The 14160-nt window shown below is 38.7% G+C and overlaps 2 pseudogenes across 2 annotated transcripts; both read left to right on the top strand.

Moving 5' to 3' along the window:
• The first annotated feature begins 2185 nt into the window (after positions 1-2185).
• AT3G33103 lies at positions 2186-2999 on the top strand (annotated as a pseudogene). Its single transcript has one exon.
• Positions 3000-11580: 8581 nt separating this feature from the next.
• AT3G33100 lies at positions 11581-14160 on the top strand (annotated as a pseudogene; the record flags this gene model as incomplete). The annotated part of the gene is made up of 1 exon: positions 11581-14160.

The raw sequence follows: 14160 nt of genomic DNA, 5'->3' as shown, positions 1-14160 counted from the left end.
AAAACCGAAACAAAAGAGGGATGGAACACGAGGACTTTCCTAGAGGTCATCCATCCTAGAACAACTCTCGCCCAAGCACGCTTAACTGTGGAGTTCTGATGGGATCCGGTTCATTAGTGCTGGTATGATCGCAGCTGTTAATACATGCAATGCAATTTTATCTATTCTTTTTTGAAGACTTTATGATCTATTTGCCGTGGGTACCACCAGCTATGTAGGAATACCCTATCTTGTCTATATGAGCTTTGATAAACGCAAAGTATTCAAAAATAATGTCCGAACATTTAATTTTTGCCCCGTAATATAGCAAAGATCACGAAAAAGGCTTGAAAAAATACATTAAGGTCAAAATTTAGAGTAGAAAAAAACAAAGAAAAGAATTCCATTGTGCTTCCTCATTCATCGGAGAGCTCTCTTTGGGCTTTTCGAAAAGGTATCACATGCCAAGTTTGGCCTCACGGTCTAAAATTTATAGAGTCATATACTTTTAACAAAACAAAAAAGAGAAAAACCGAGAAAAAAAGAGGGATGCAACACGAGGACTTTCCTGGAGGTAAACCATCGTAGTACAACTCTCGCCCAAACACGTTTAACTGCAGATTTCTGATGGGATCCGTTGCATTAATGCTGGTATGATCGCATCCTTTACTACATGCAATTGAATCGTATCTATTCTTTTTTGAAGACTTTATGATCTATTTGCCGTGGGGCCCACCAGCTATGTAGGAATACCCTATCTTGTCTATATGAGCTTTGATAAACGCAAAATATTCAAAAATAATGTCCGAACATTTAATTTTTGCCCCGTAATATAGCAAAGATCACAAAAAAGGCCTGAAAAAATACATTAAGGTCAAAATTTAGAGTAGAAAAAAACAAATAAAAGAATTCCATTGTGCGTCCTCATTCATCGGAGAGCTCTCTTTGGGCTTTCCGAAAAGGTATCACATGCCAAGTTTGGCCTCACGGTCTAAAATTTATAGAGTCATACATTTTTAACAAAAAAAATAGAGAAAACCGAAAAACAAAAAGAGGGATGCAACACGAGAACTTTCCGAGAGATCTCCCATCCTAGTACTACTCTCGCCCAAGCACGCTTAACTGCAGAGTTCTGATGGGATCCAGTGCATTAATGCTGGTATGATCGCATCCGTGACTACATGCAATGCAATCGTATCTATTATTTTTTGAAGACTTTATGATCCATTTGACGTGGGTCCCACCAGTTCTGTAGGAATACCCTATCTTGTTTATAAGAGCTTTGGTACATGCAAAATATCTACTTAACATTTTTGAAATACAAAATAAAGAATTTATTGGGTCTGGTTTTTTTGGGGTTTTATCCGCATTTTTTGCTGGATCTTTGGCCCATTAACTGACCCATTATCAGTAGTTTGAATATCTACAAAACAATTAAACAAAATTAGGTAAGATTTTTCATAATTATGGTAACGAATATGCCTAAATAATGTTAACATAAACAATTACGAAATTAATGCTAACATTAAATTATGAAATCAAATTCAAAAAAAAAGAAAAAAAAAGAACAAAAATTAATTAGTAAATTTGACGAGAATTAAATGGGATATTCGATATTAAACAACTAACCATATATTAAATCATGTAAATGTCAATCATTAAGTTAAGATTCGGAATCTTAAAAAATATTACGTGGATTGCAACCACTATTTAATAATTTCAAATTCTACAACAAGGTATTCAAGCCAATTTCTATATTGGAAACTTAAATTTGGTAACTAGCATTATGCATATTCTCTACATATTCGAATCTTAAAATTTTGCCTAAACCTAATTTTCAATCCTACTTATATTGTAACTTCACAATATACTAATCTTTTCTAAAATCGTGGTATTAATTTATGGTGATTTTACCATGATTTTTTTTTGACGTATCTTAGATTTAATGTTTGATGAGTCTTTGATCTCCAAGAATTTATTTGATCGGCAAACCTAAACACCTAAACTAAACATCTCTATAAATATAGAGTTTCATTAGACTTTCTAACTCATCAAGCACTTACCTCATTCCTTACTAAATCATAATGACATCATCGGAGGGATTAACGAGTGTTGACCCTTGGTCATTCTGCCAAAATTCAACATCGATTCATGGCTAACCTTTGGTTCCTTCTTTCACGACAGTGATTTACTCGCTAATGCTCTTCACATATCCATCTCCACTTCCACCTTATCTTTCTTCGATTCTTCAACCGCCGCCATCGTAGTCTCTGATCTTTATCCTCCTCAAGCTCTCACTAACGTCTGTTTCGGCGCAAATCTAGAACTCGCCGCCGCCGGTTTGTTAGGTAGATTGTGGTGCAGTTCAATGCCGATGTTGCAGATGAGATGCAATGGAAGTTCACTTCATCACAGAGAGAGGTTTAGACTTTATATCTCAAGAAGAGTGTTGTGACGAGTTAGTGTTTTTTTAACTGATATGTTTTTTTGGTTTTTGTTCGTTCTTATAGGTTAGAGTAACGCCAGGAGAAAGTGCACTCGCATTTTACACTGCTGAAAACAAAAGTTCAGCTCCAATAACCGGCGTCTCGACATACAATGTTACTCCCATCAAGGTGTATATATATTAGCCTTGGTAGTGCGATCCTATCCGTAGAACAATATTGGTCGATTCTCAAATTCTTATATTGGTTTCTTCAGACAGGAGTTTATTTCAACAAGATACAATGTTTTTGCTTTGAGGAGCAGCGACTCCTTCCTGGAGAGCAGATGACATGCCGGTAACTACGCTTTTGTTCTTGGCTATATTCTCCTCAGATGAAGTCAAGAGTCCATTAAAACCTTTTATTACTTGGTTTTGCAAGTCTTCTTCTACATTGATCCTGAGTTTGAGACTGATCCAAGAATGGACGGAATCAACAACTTGATATTGTCTTACACTTTCTTCAAAGTGTAATATTTATTTTTCTTTCACTAAATTTTTGTTAGGTAGATTTAAAATTTGAATTGAGTCAAATTTTAATAAGTTAGATGTAAATTATTATTTAAACAAAAAAAACAAAATTATGTTTAGTTATCACGGGACGGGTTTATATTGCCGAATGAGTGTAAATGAGAAGAGTTTATATAATGGAATGAGTTTGGATGAGACGGATTTGGATGGGACGAGTTTGAATGGAACGGTTTGGCTCGATATTAATATGAGACATCCCAATGAAAATCAACATTATACTATATCAAAATAAGTGTTAATCTTCGCTGACACATCTAAATGTGTAACTGTAATACACAGTTACTATATTCCATATGTTTTACGAGTTAAATCTAAAACCAAATAAAGATTTAATTTTGTAATTTTAATATAAAAGTTTTCTGACTAAAAATAAAAAATTATCATGTAGTGTACCACGGGTCAAATCTTAAGAGAAAAAGTAATATTAGACTTATTAATATTGTAAACATACGACTTACTAATACGCGTACACAACCTTATCGAAAATTATTAATCAACACAAACAATAACAAATATCACAACAAATTCTTCATGTTACAAAAATCGAAAATTAATTAAAATATTTAACCCGCGGTATACCGCGGGTCATATCCTAGTTCAAAAACAATGTCCGAACATGAAATTTTCGCCTCGTAATATAACAAAGATCACAAAAAGGCCTGAAAAGTACATTAAGGTCAAAATTAGGAGTAGAAAAAAAACAAATAGAAGAATTCCATTGTGCTTCCTCATTCATCGGAGAGCTCTCTTTGGGTTTTCCGAAAAGGTATCACATGCCAATTTTGGCCTCACGGTCTAAACTTTATAGAGTCATATATTTTTAACAAAACAAAAAGAGAAAAACCGAAAACAAAAGAGGGATGCAACACGAGGACTTTCCGGGAGGTCACCCATCCTAGTACTACTCTCTCACAAGCACCCTTAACTGCGGAGTTCTGCTGGGATCGAGTGCATTAATGTTGGTATGATCGCATCTGTTACTACATGCAATGCAATCGTATCTATTCTGTTTTGAAAACTTTATGATCCATTCGCCGTGGGTCCCACCAGCTATGTAGGAATACCCAATCTTGTTTATAAGAGCTTTGATAAATGTAAAATATTCGAAAACAATGTCCGAACATATAATTTTCGCCCCGTATTAAAGCAAAGATTACGAAAAGTCTCGAAAAAGTACATTAAGGTCAAAATTTTGAGTAGGAGTTAAACCAATAGAAGAATACCATTTTCCTTCCTCATTCATCGGAGAGTTCTCTTTGGGCCTTCCGAAAATGTATCACATGTCAAGTTTGGCCTCACGGTATTAAAGTTATAAAGTCATACATTTTTAACAAAAAAAAAGAGAAAAACCAAAAAAAAAAAAAAGAGGGATGCAACACGAGGACTTTCCGGGAGGTCACCCATACTAGTACAACTCTTTTTCAAGCACGCTTAACTGCGGAGTTCTGATGGGATCTGGTGCATTAGTGCTAGTATGATAGCATCCGTTACTACATGCATTGCAATCTATCTTGTTTATAAGAGCTTTGAGACATGCAAAATATTCAAAAACAATGTCCAAACATATAATTTTTGCCTCGTAATATTGCAAAGATCAAGAAAAGGCCCGAAAATGTACATTAAGGTCAAAATTTTGAGTAGAAAAAAAAACAATAGAAGAATTCCATTTTCCTTCCTCATTCATTGGAGAGCTCTCTTTGGGCTTTCCGAAAAGGTATGGCATGCCAAGTTTGGCCTCACGGTCTAAAAGTTATAGAGTCATACATTTTTAACAAAACAAAAAAGAGAAAAACCGGAAAAAAAGAGGGATGCAACACGAGGACATTCCTCGAGGTCACCCATCCTCGTACTACTCTCGCCCAAGCACGCTTAACTGCGGAGTTCTGATGGGATCCAGTGCATTAGTGCTGGTATGATCGCATATGTTACTACATGGAATGCAATCGCATATGTTACTACATGGAATGCAATCGTATCTATTCTTTTTTGAAGACTTTATGATCCATTTGTCGTGGATCCCACTAGCTATGTAGGAATACCCTATCTTGTTTATAAGAGCTTTGATAGATACAAAATATCCGAAAACAATGTCCGAACATATAATTTTCGCCCCGTAATATAGCAAAGATCACGAAAAGGCTCGAAAAAGTACATTAAGGTCAAAATTTGGTGTAGAAAAAAAAACAAAAGAAGAATTCCATTTTCCTTCCTCTTTCATCGGAGAGCTCTCTTTGGGATTTCCGAAATGGTATSACATGTCAAGTTTGGCCTCACGGTCTTAAAGGTATAGAGTCATACATCTTTAACAATACAAAATAGAGAAAAACCGAAAAAAAGAGGGATGCAACATGAGGACTTTCCGGGAGGTCACCCATCCTCATACTACTCTCGCCCAAGCACGCTTAACTGCGGAGTTCTGATGGGATCCGGTGCATTAGTGCTAGTATGATAGCATCCGTTACTACATGCATTGCAATCGTATCTATTCTTTTTTGAATACTTTATGATCTATTTGTCGTGGGTCCCACCAGCTATGTAGGAATACCCTATCTTGTTTATAAGAGCTTTGATACATGCAAAATATTCGAAAACAATGTCCAAACATATAATTTTTCGCCTCGTAATATAGCAAAGATCAAGAAAAGGCCCGAAAAAATACATTAAGATCAAAATTTGGAGTAGAAAAAAAACAATAGAAGAATTCCATTTTCCTTCCTCATTCATTGGAGAACTCTCTTTGGGCTTTCCGAAAAGGTATGGCATGCCAAGTTTGGCCTCACGGTCTAAAAGTTATAAAGTCATACATTTTTAACAAAACAAAAAAAGAGAAAAACCGAAAAAAAAAGAGGGATGCAACACGAGGACATTCCTCGAGGTCACCCATCCTAGTACTACTCTCGCCCAAGCACGCTTAACTGCGGAGTTCTGATGGGATCCGGTGCATTAGTGCTGGTATGATCCCATCTGTTACTACATGCAATGCAATCGTATCTATTCCTTTTTGAAGACTTTATGATTCATTTGCCATGGGTCCCACCAGCTATGTAGGAATACCCTATCTTGTTTATAAGAGCTTTGATAGATACAAAATATTCGAAAACAATGTTCGAACATATAATTTTGCCCCGTAATATAGCAAAGATCACGAAAAGGCTCGAAAAAGTACATTAAGGTCAAAATTTGGAGAAGAAAAAAAAAAAATAGAAGAATTCCATTTTCCTTCCTCTTTCATCGGAGAGCTCTCTTTAGGCTTTCCGAAAAGGTATCACATGTCAAGGTTGGCCTCACGGTCTTAAAGTTATAGAGTTATACATTTTTAACAAAACAAAATAGAGAAAAACCGAAAAAAGAGGGCTGCAACAGTAGGACTTTCCGGGAGGTCACCCATCCTCATACTACTCTCGCCCAAGCACGCTTAACTGTGGAGTTTTGATGGGATCCGGTGCATTAGTGCTGGTATGATCGCATCTGTTACTATATGCAATGCAATCGTATCTATTCTTTTTTGAAGTCTTGATGAACCATTTGCTGTGGGTCCCACCAGATATGTAGGAATACCCTATCTTGTTTATAAGAGCTTTGATACATGTAAAATATTCGAAAACAATGGCCGAACATATAATTTTTGCCCCGTAATAAAGCAAAAAACACGAAAAGGCCCAAAAAATTACATTAAGGTCAAAATTTGGCGTAGAAAAAAAAAACAATAGAAGAATTTCATTTTCCTTCCTCATTAATTGGAGAGCTCTCTTTGGGCTTTCCAAAAAGGTATCACATGCCAAGTTTGGCCTCACGGTCCAAAAGTTATAGAGTCATTTATTTTTAACATAAAAAAAGAGAAAAACCGAAAAAAAGAGGGATGCAACACGAGGACTTTCCTGGAGCTCACTCATCCTAGTACAACTCTCGCCCAAGCACGCTTAACTGTAGAGTTCTGATGGGATCCAGTTCATTAGTGCTGGTATGATCGTAGCTGTTACTACATGCAATGCAATTATATCTATTCTTTTTTGAAGACTTTATGATCCATTTGCCGTGGGTCCCATTAGCTATGTAGGAACACCCTATCTTGTTAATAAGAGCTTTGATACATGCAAAATATTCGAAAACAATGTCCGAACATATAATTTTCGCCCCGTACTATAGCAAAGATCATTAAAAGGCCCGAAAAAGTACATTAAGGTCAAAATTTGGAGTAGAAAAAAAAATTAATAGGAGAATTCCATTTTCCTTCCTCATTAGTTGGAGAGCTCTCTTTGGGCTTTCCGAAGAGGTATCACATGCCAAGTTTGGCCTCACGGTCTAAAAGTTATAGAGTCATATACTTTTAACAAAACAGAAAAGAGAAAAACCGAGAAAAAAAAGAGGAATGCAACACGAGGACTTTCCTGGAGGTCACCCATCCTAGTACAACTCTCGCCCAAGCACGCTTAACTGCAGATTTCTGATGGGATCCGGTGCATTAATGCTGGTATAATCGCATCCGTTAATACATGCAATGCAATCGTATCTATTCTTTTTTAAGACTTTATGATCCATTTGTCGTGGGTCYCACTAGCTATGTAGGAATACCCTATCTTGTTTATTAGAGCTTTGATACATGCAAAATATTCGAAAACAATGTCCGAACATATAATTTTCACCCCGTACTATAGCAAAGATCACGAAAAGGCACGAAAAAGTACATTAAGGTCAAAATTTGGAGTAGAAAAAAAAAACAATAGAAGAATTCCATTTTCCTTCCTCATTAATTGGAGAGCTCTCTTTGGGCTTTCCGAAAAGGTATGGCATGCCAAGTTTGGCCTCACGGTCTAAAAGTTATAAAGTCATACATTTTTAACAAAACAAAAAAAGAGAAAAACCGAAAAAAAGAGGGATGCAACACGAGGACATTCTTCGAGGTCACCCATCCTAGTACTACTCTCGCCCAAGCACGCTTAACTGCGGAGTTCTGATGGGATCCGGTGCATTAGTGCTGGTATGATCGCATCTGTTACTACATGCAATGCAATCGTATCTATTCTTTTTTTAAGACTTTATGATCCATTTGCCGTGGGTCCCACCAGCTATGTAGGAATACCCTATCTTGTTTATAAGAGCTTTGATAGATACAAAATATTCGAAAACAATGTCCGAACGTATAATGTTCGCCCCGTAATATAGCAAAGATCACGAAAAGACTCGAAAAAGTACATTAAGGTCAAAATTTGGAATAGAAAAAGACTTCCTCATTCATTGGAGAGCTCTCTTTGGGCTTTCCGAAAAGGTATCACATGTCAAGTTTTGCCTCACGGTCTTAAAGTTATAGAGTCATACATTTTTAATAAAACAAAATAGAGAAAAACCGAAAAAAAGAGGGATGGAACACGAGGACATTCCTCGAGGTCACCCATCTTAGTACTACTCTCGCCCAATCAGGCTTAACTTCGGAGTTCTGATGGGATCCGGTGCATTAGAGCTGGTATGATCACATCTGTTACTACATGCAATGCAATCGTATCTATTCTTTTTTGAAGACTTTATGATTCATTTGCCATGGGTCCCACCAGCTATGTAGGAATACCCTATCTTGTTTATAAGAGCTTTGATAGATACAAAATATTCGAAAACAATGTCCGAACATATAATTTTTGCCCCGTACTATAGCAAAGATCACGAAAAGGCTCGAAAAAGTACATTAAGGTCAAAATTTGGAGAAGAAAAAAAAACAATAGAAGAATTCCATTTTCCTTCCTCTTTCATCGGAGAGCTCTCTTTAGGCTTTCCGAAAAGGTATCACATGTCAAGGTTGGCCTCACGGTCTTAAAGTTATAGAGTCATACATTTTTAACAAAACAAAATAGAGGAAAACCGAAAAAAGAGGAATGCAACACGAGGACTTTCCGTGAGGTCACCCATCCTCGTACTACTCTCGCCCAAGTACGCTTAACTACGGAGTTCTGATGGGATCCGGTGCATTAGTGCTGGTATGATCGCATCTGTTACTACATGCAATGCAATCGTATCTATTTTTTTTTGAGGACTTTATGATCCATTTGGCGTGGGTCCCACCAGCTATGTAGGAGTACCCTATCTTGTTTATATGAGCTTTGATACATGTAAAATATTCGAAAACAATGTCCGAACATATAATTTTTGCCCCGTAATATAGCACAGATCACGAAATGGCCCGAAAAAGTACATGTAGGTCAAAATTTGGAGTAGAAAAAAAAAACAATAGAAGAATTCCATTTTCCTTCCTCATTAATTGGAGAGCTCTCTTTGGGCTTTCCGAAAAGGTATCACATGCCAAGTTTGGCCTCACGGTCTAAAAGTTATAGAATCATATATTTTTAACAAAACAAAAAAGAGAAAAACCGAGAAAAAAAAGAGGGATGCAACACGAGGAATTTCCTGGAGGTCACCCATCCTAGTACAACTCTCGCCCAAGCACGCTTAACTGCAGAGTTCTGATGGGATCCGGTGCATTAATGCTGGTATGATCGCATCCGTTACTACATGCAATGCAATCGTATCTACTCTTTTTTGAAGACTTTATGATCCATTTGCCGTGGGTTCCACCAGCTATGTAGGAATACCCTATCTTGTTTATATGAGCTTTGATTAACGCAAAATATTCAAAAACAATGTCCGAACATATAATTTTCGCCCCGTAATATAGAAAAGATCACAAAAAGGCCTGAAAAAGTACATTAAGGTCAAAATTTGGAGTAGAAAAATACAAATAGAAGAATTCCATTGTGCTTCCTCATTCATCAGAGAGCTTTGATGTGTCTATAATTTGCATGATTTAGGCATTCATTCTTCACCACTTTGTCATTGTTTTATCCACATTTCATCTCATTAGGAGTCGTTTTAGTGTGTTTTACATACTTAGGACGATTTTCAATTAGGACTGCATGTGCATGGCATATTTGGTTGTTTTCAGGTACTTTGGATGCTTTTGGAGTTCAAACAGAGGAAAAACAGAACAAGAAGTCAGAATGCCCAATGACGCCTTCAGCAAAAGTACTCTATCGTAGCCTCGAAGCCCTGCCAGGGCAAATCACTCTATCGCAACCCCGGAGAAGCAAGCAGCTCAGTTTCACTCAATCGCGAAGCCAGAGGAATCACCCCATCAGAACCACTCGATCACCACTCGACCACCAGGAAGCCTATCTGCTCGTTCCGCACTCAACCAGACAAGCTGAGAACAAAGAAGAGAAGAGAAGCCGAAGAAAGCACTCGATCACCACCTCATGACATCCACTCGATCGCACTGGATCACAAGGTCGCTGGACCATTCAATCTCGACTTCACTGCATCTTGCTCGATCGCAAGACGAAGCCCTTGACGCCCAGTTTGATCAATGACATACTTGATCACTGGGAAGCTCATTTAAGCTGTCAGATGCCAATGATACATTCGGTCGCAGGATCATGACGTGAAGATTCACTATATATTTAGTTTCCTTTTTTGTTTAATTTCTCGCTTATATAAACTGCCTCTTAGGGTTTTCCCGTGGGTATCCGTTATTTATCTCGCTTTTACATTTCGCAACTTTGATAGCCGCAGTGTTTCTCTTGCGACTTTGTATTTTTGCACTTTCAAGTATTTGATATTCAGTTTTCGTCTAAGTCTTTCATCATTTCTGTTATCATGTTTTCAATCGTTGCTTTGTTATTGTCTTTGATTATGTCTGAGTAGTGAACTGTATTTCTGAGGATGGGATAGATTAGTTGTGGTTTACTTGGTCGTTTTAGGTGGTTGAGTTTAGAATAGTAGAATCCCTTCTGGATTAGTTGCGCTTATTGCTTGTTTCACTGGCTAATGTGGAGTATGAGTCCAGACGTCCAGCGCTCAAAAGGCATTTAATGGGCGTTGGATCCTATTAATTCCAGAGATATTTGACTCTACCTCAAGGGATTGGCTGTAGAGAGGGTATTGACTTTAACATGTTGATTCGATAATGCCTGCTTAGTTAGAGATCGCTAAAGGGATTTAGGTCAGTGTCTAGCTTTGCTTGAGGATTTCTATCACGGGAGTGAATTAATCTATTGTTGAACTTGTTGTCTACGGATAGCTTCTGTGAAGTTTTGTCAACCGCCTGAATAGATTAAGGAGACCACACTATTCGATTACCCCATCCTTAGGAATCGTTTATCCATTTTATTGCTTGTTATCATTTCTGCTTTGTTATTCACCTGCCTGCTATTGCCATTTCTGCTTTTAGTTTCATTTCATTTCTGTTATTGCATATTAGGACTGTTAGAACCAACCAACTTTCTTCTTGGCTTGACTTAGAGCTTTTTGATCATATTTCATCTGTTTGCATCACACCGGATTGGATTGACATCCTAAAATACTACAACGACAGGATAGTGTTTTAGGATTAATTGACTAAAATCCTACTATCAATCTGGCGCTGTTGCCAGTTTAGTGTTTGTTTGTTATATTTGAGATCATTAGAAACGTTATTATCAAGTTCGTTTTTGTTACACAAGTTACTAACATTGTGCCTTTTCTGTCTTTGTGTTTCAGGTACCTTGCAACCCGCTTTACAGACGCATCTCTGATTCGTCTGTTATAGCCCGGCTGCTATCTGTTGCATGCAAACACGGTCACAAGGAAATCAGGACCTCCTATTCAACGATAACATCGACCGTATTGCTCGCCAACTGAAAGAACAGACAGAAACCGATACAATGGCAGACGTTGTAGATGAGCAAGAGCAACCTACCAACATTGGTGCTGGTGACTTCCCTCAGAACCACAACCAACGTCATGGAATTGTTCCACCTCCAGTACAGAACAACAACTTTGAGATCAAAAGCGGTCTCATTGCAATGGTTCAGGGGAACAAGTTTCATGGCCTGCCAATGGAGGATCCGCTAGATCATCTTGACGAGTTCGAAAGGCTCTGTGGCCTTACTAAAATCAATGGAGTTAGTGAAGATGGTTTCAAGCTTCGCTTGTTTCCATTTTCACTTGGAGAAAAGCCCATCTATGGGAAAAGACGCTACCCCAGGGATCAATCACGACCTGGGATGACTGCAAAAAGGCCTTCTTGGCAAAATTCTTCTCCAATTCCAGGACTGCAAGACTCCGGAACGAGATATCCGGATTCACTCAGAAGCAAAATGAAAGCTTCTGTGAAGCTTGGGAGCGCTTTAAGGGTTATCAAACCAAATGCCCTCATCACGGATTTAAGGAAGCTTCTCTTCTCAGCACACTTTACAGAGGCGTCCTGCCTAAGATACGTATGCTCCTTGACACCGCCTACAACGGGAATTTCCTGAAAAAGGATGTCGAAGACGGATGGGAGCTAGTTGAAAACTTGGCTCAGTCGGATGGCAATTACAACGAGGATTATGACAGAAGCATCCGCACCAGTACTGAATCTGATGACAAGCACCGCTGAGAGATTAAAGCTCTCCATGACAAAATCGACAAACTCCTCCAAGTGCAGCAGAAGCATGTTCACTTCGCCTCTGAAGACAAAGTATTCCAAATCCAAGAGGGGGAGAATGATCAGTGCGCTGAAATCAGTTATGTTCAGAACCAAGGCGGCTACGACAAAGGGTACATCAATTACAGACCCAACCCAAATCTGTCATACAGAAGCACAAATGTCGCCAATCCTCAGGACCAAGTTTACCCTCAACAGCAGCAGCAGAACCAACCCAAACCGTTTGTTACTTACAACCAAAGCCAAGGGTTCGTCCCTAAGCAGCAGTTCCAAGGAGGGTATCAACAGCAACAGCCACCAACTGGTTTCACACCACAACAACATCAGGCCTCTGCACCCCAGGAATCAGACATCAAGAATATGCTCCAACAGATCATGCAAGGCCAAGCCGCAGGGGTAATGGAACCCGCTAAGAAGCTGGCTGACTTAAACAACAAATTTGACAGACACGTCAATGAACTGAGTAGCAGGTTCGAATCATTGAACACAAGGGTACGATATCTTGACGGCATCACTACTTCACCACCTGTTACAAGCAACCAAGGCCAGCTTCCAGGAAAAGCAATCCAGAACCCTAAGGAGTATGCCACTGCACACGCAATCACTATCAGACATGAGCTAGATCTGCCAACTCAACATGTCTCTACATCAAACACTAAGGATAGTGTAATTCTAGAAGGGGAGGCTTCCACTCAGATTGAAGTCTCTGTTGCTGAGATCGACTATTCAGCTCAACCTTTCTATCAGGCTTAGTCTGACTTGGAGGAGAAGGCTGCTATAATCGAGAGGATGGTAAAACGATTCAAGCCAGCTCCATCACCCTCACTTGCTCTTCCATGGACGTTCAGGAAAGCTTGGAAAAGCATATATGAATCTCTGGCAGAAAGACAACTTGATGAGATGGAAGCTTTGATGCCCTTAGTAGAAGTCCTCAAGTTGATTTCAGACCCTCACAAAGATGTGAGAAACCTGATACTGGAAAGGCTCAACATATATCAGGATTCAGATGACGAAGACGATGTCATTATGCATCAAGCCGCTGGTGAGAGGATTATTCAAGAGAAGCTGGAAGATCCTGGATCTTTCACTTTGCCATGTTCCATTAGGCAATTGACTTTCAGCAATTGTCTATGTGATCTAGGAGCCTCAGTCAGTTTAATGCCACTCTTTGTGGCAAGGAAGCTGGGATTCGTTCAGTACAAGCCCTGTGACATCACCTTGATCCTTGCTGATAGAACTTCAAGGAGACATTTCTGCATTCTAGAGAACGTGCCAGTAATGGTAGATGGAGTTGAGGTATCTACTGATTTTATCGTAGGAAGACCTTTCATAGCCTCAGTGGGAGCAGTAATAGATGTCAGATATGGTATGATTGATCTCAACCTTGGGAGGCATGTCAAGTTACAGTTTGACATCAACAAATTTCCGACAAGGTCACCAACAGAAGGAAAAACCTTAGAGATCTAGAGAGCGGTTCCAAGTGAAGGCCTTGAGATTAAAAGCGGGAAGGAGCAAATTTTGGTTCAAACTCCGCCATCGAACTCGACTACTCAAAAGAAAGACTGATCTCCAGAACAGAACCATTCAGAAACTGAGCTACAATGTTGAAAAGCTTAGAGACAAACAAAGTTGAATGCAAAAGGAGGTTCAACCCCAGCTCAACCATGACACGATTTCAAGAAAGAAGATCACCTGGGATTGGTCAGAAGAGAAAGACTAT

Source organism: Arabidopsis thaliana, chromosome 3 (assembly GCF_000001735.4).
Source record: "Arabidopsis thaliana chromosome 3, partial sequence".
Taxonomy (NCBI): domain Eukaryota; kingdom Viridiplantae; phylum Streptophyta; class Magnoliopsida; order Brassicales; family Brassicaceae; genus Arabidopsis; species Arabidopsis thaliana.
This window is presented reverse-complemented; position numbering and strand designations above follow the sequence as displayed.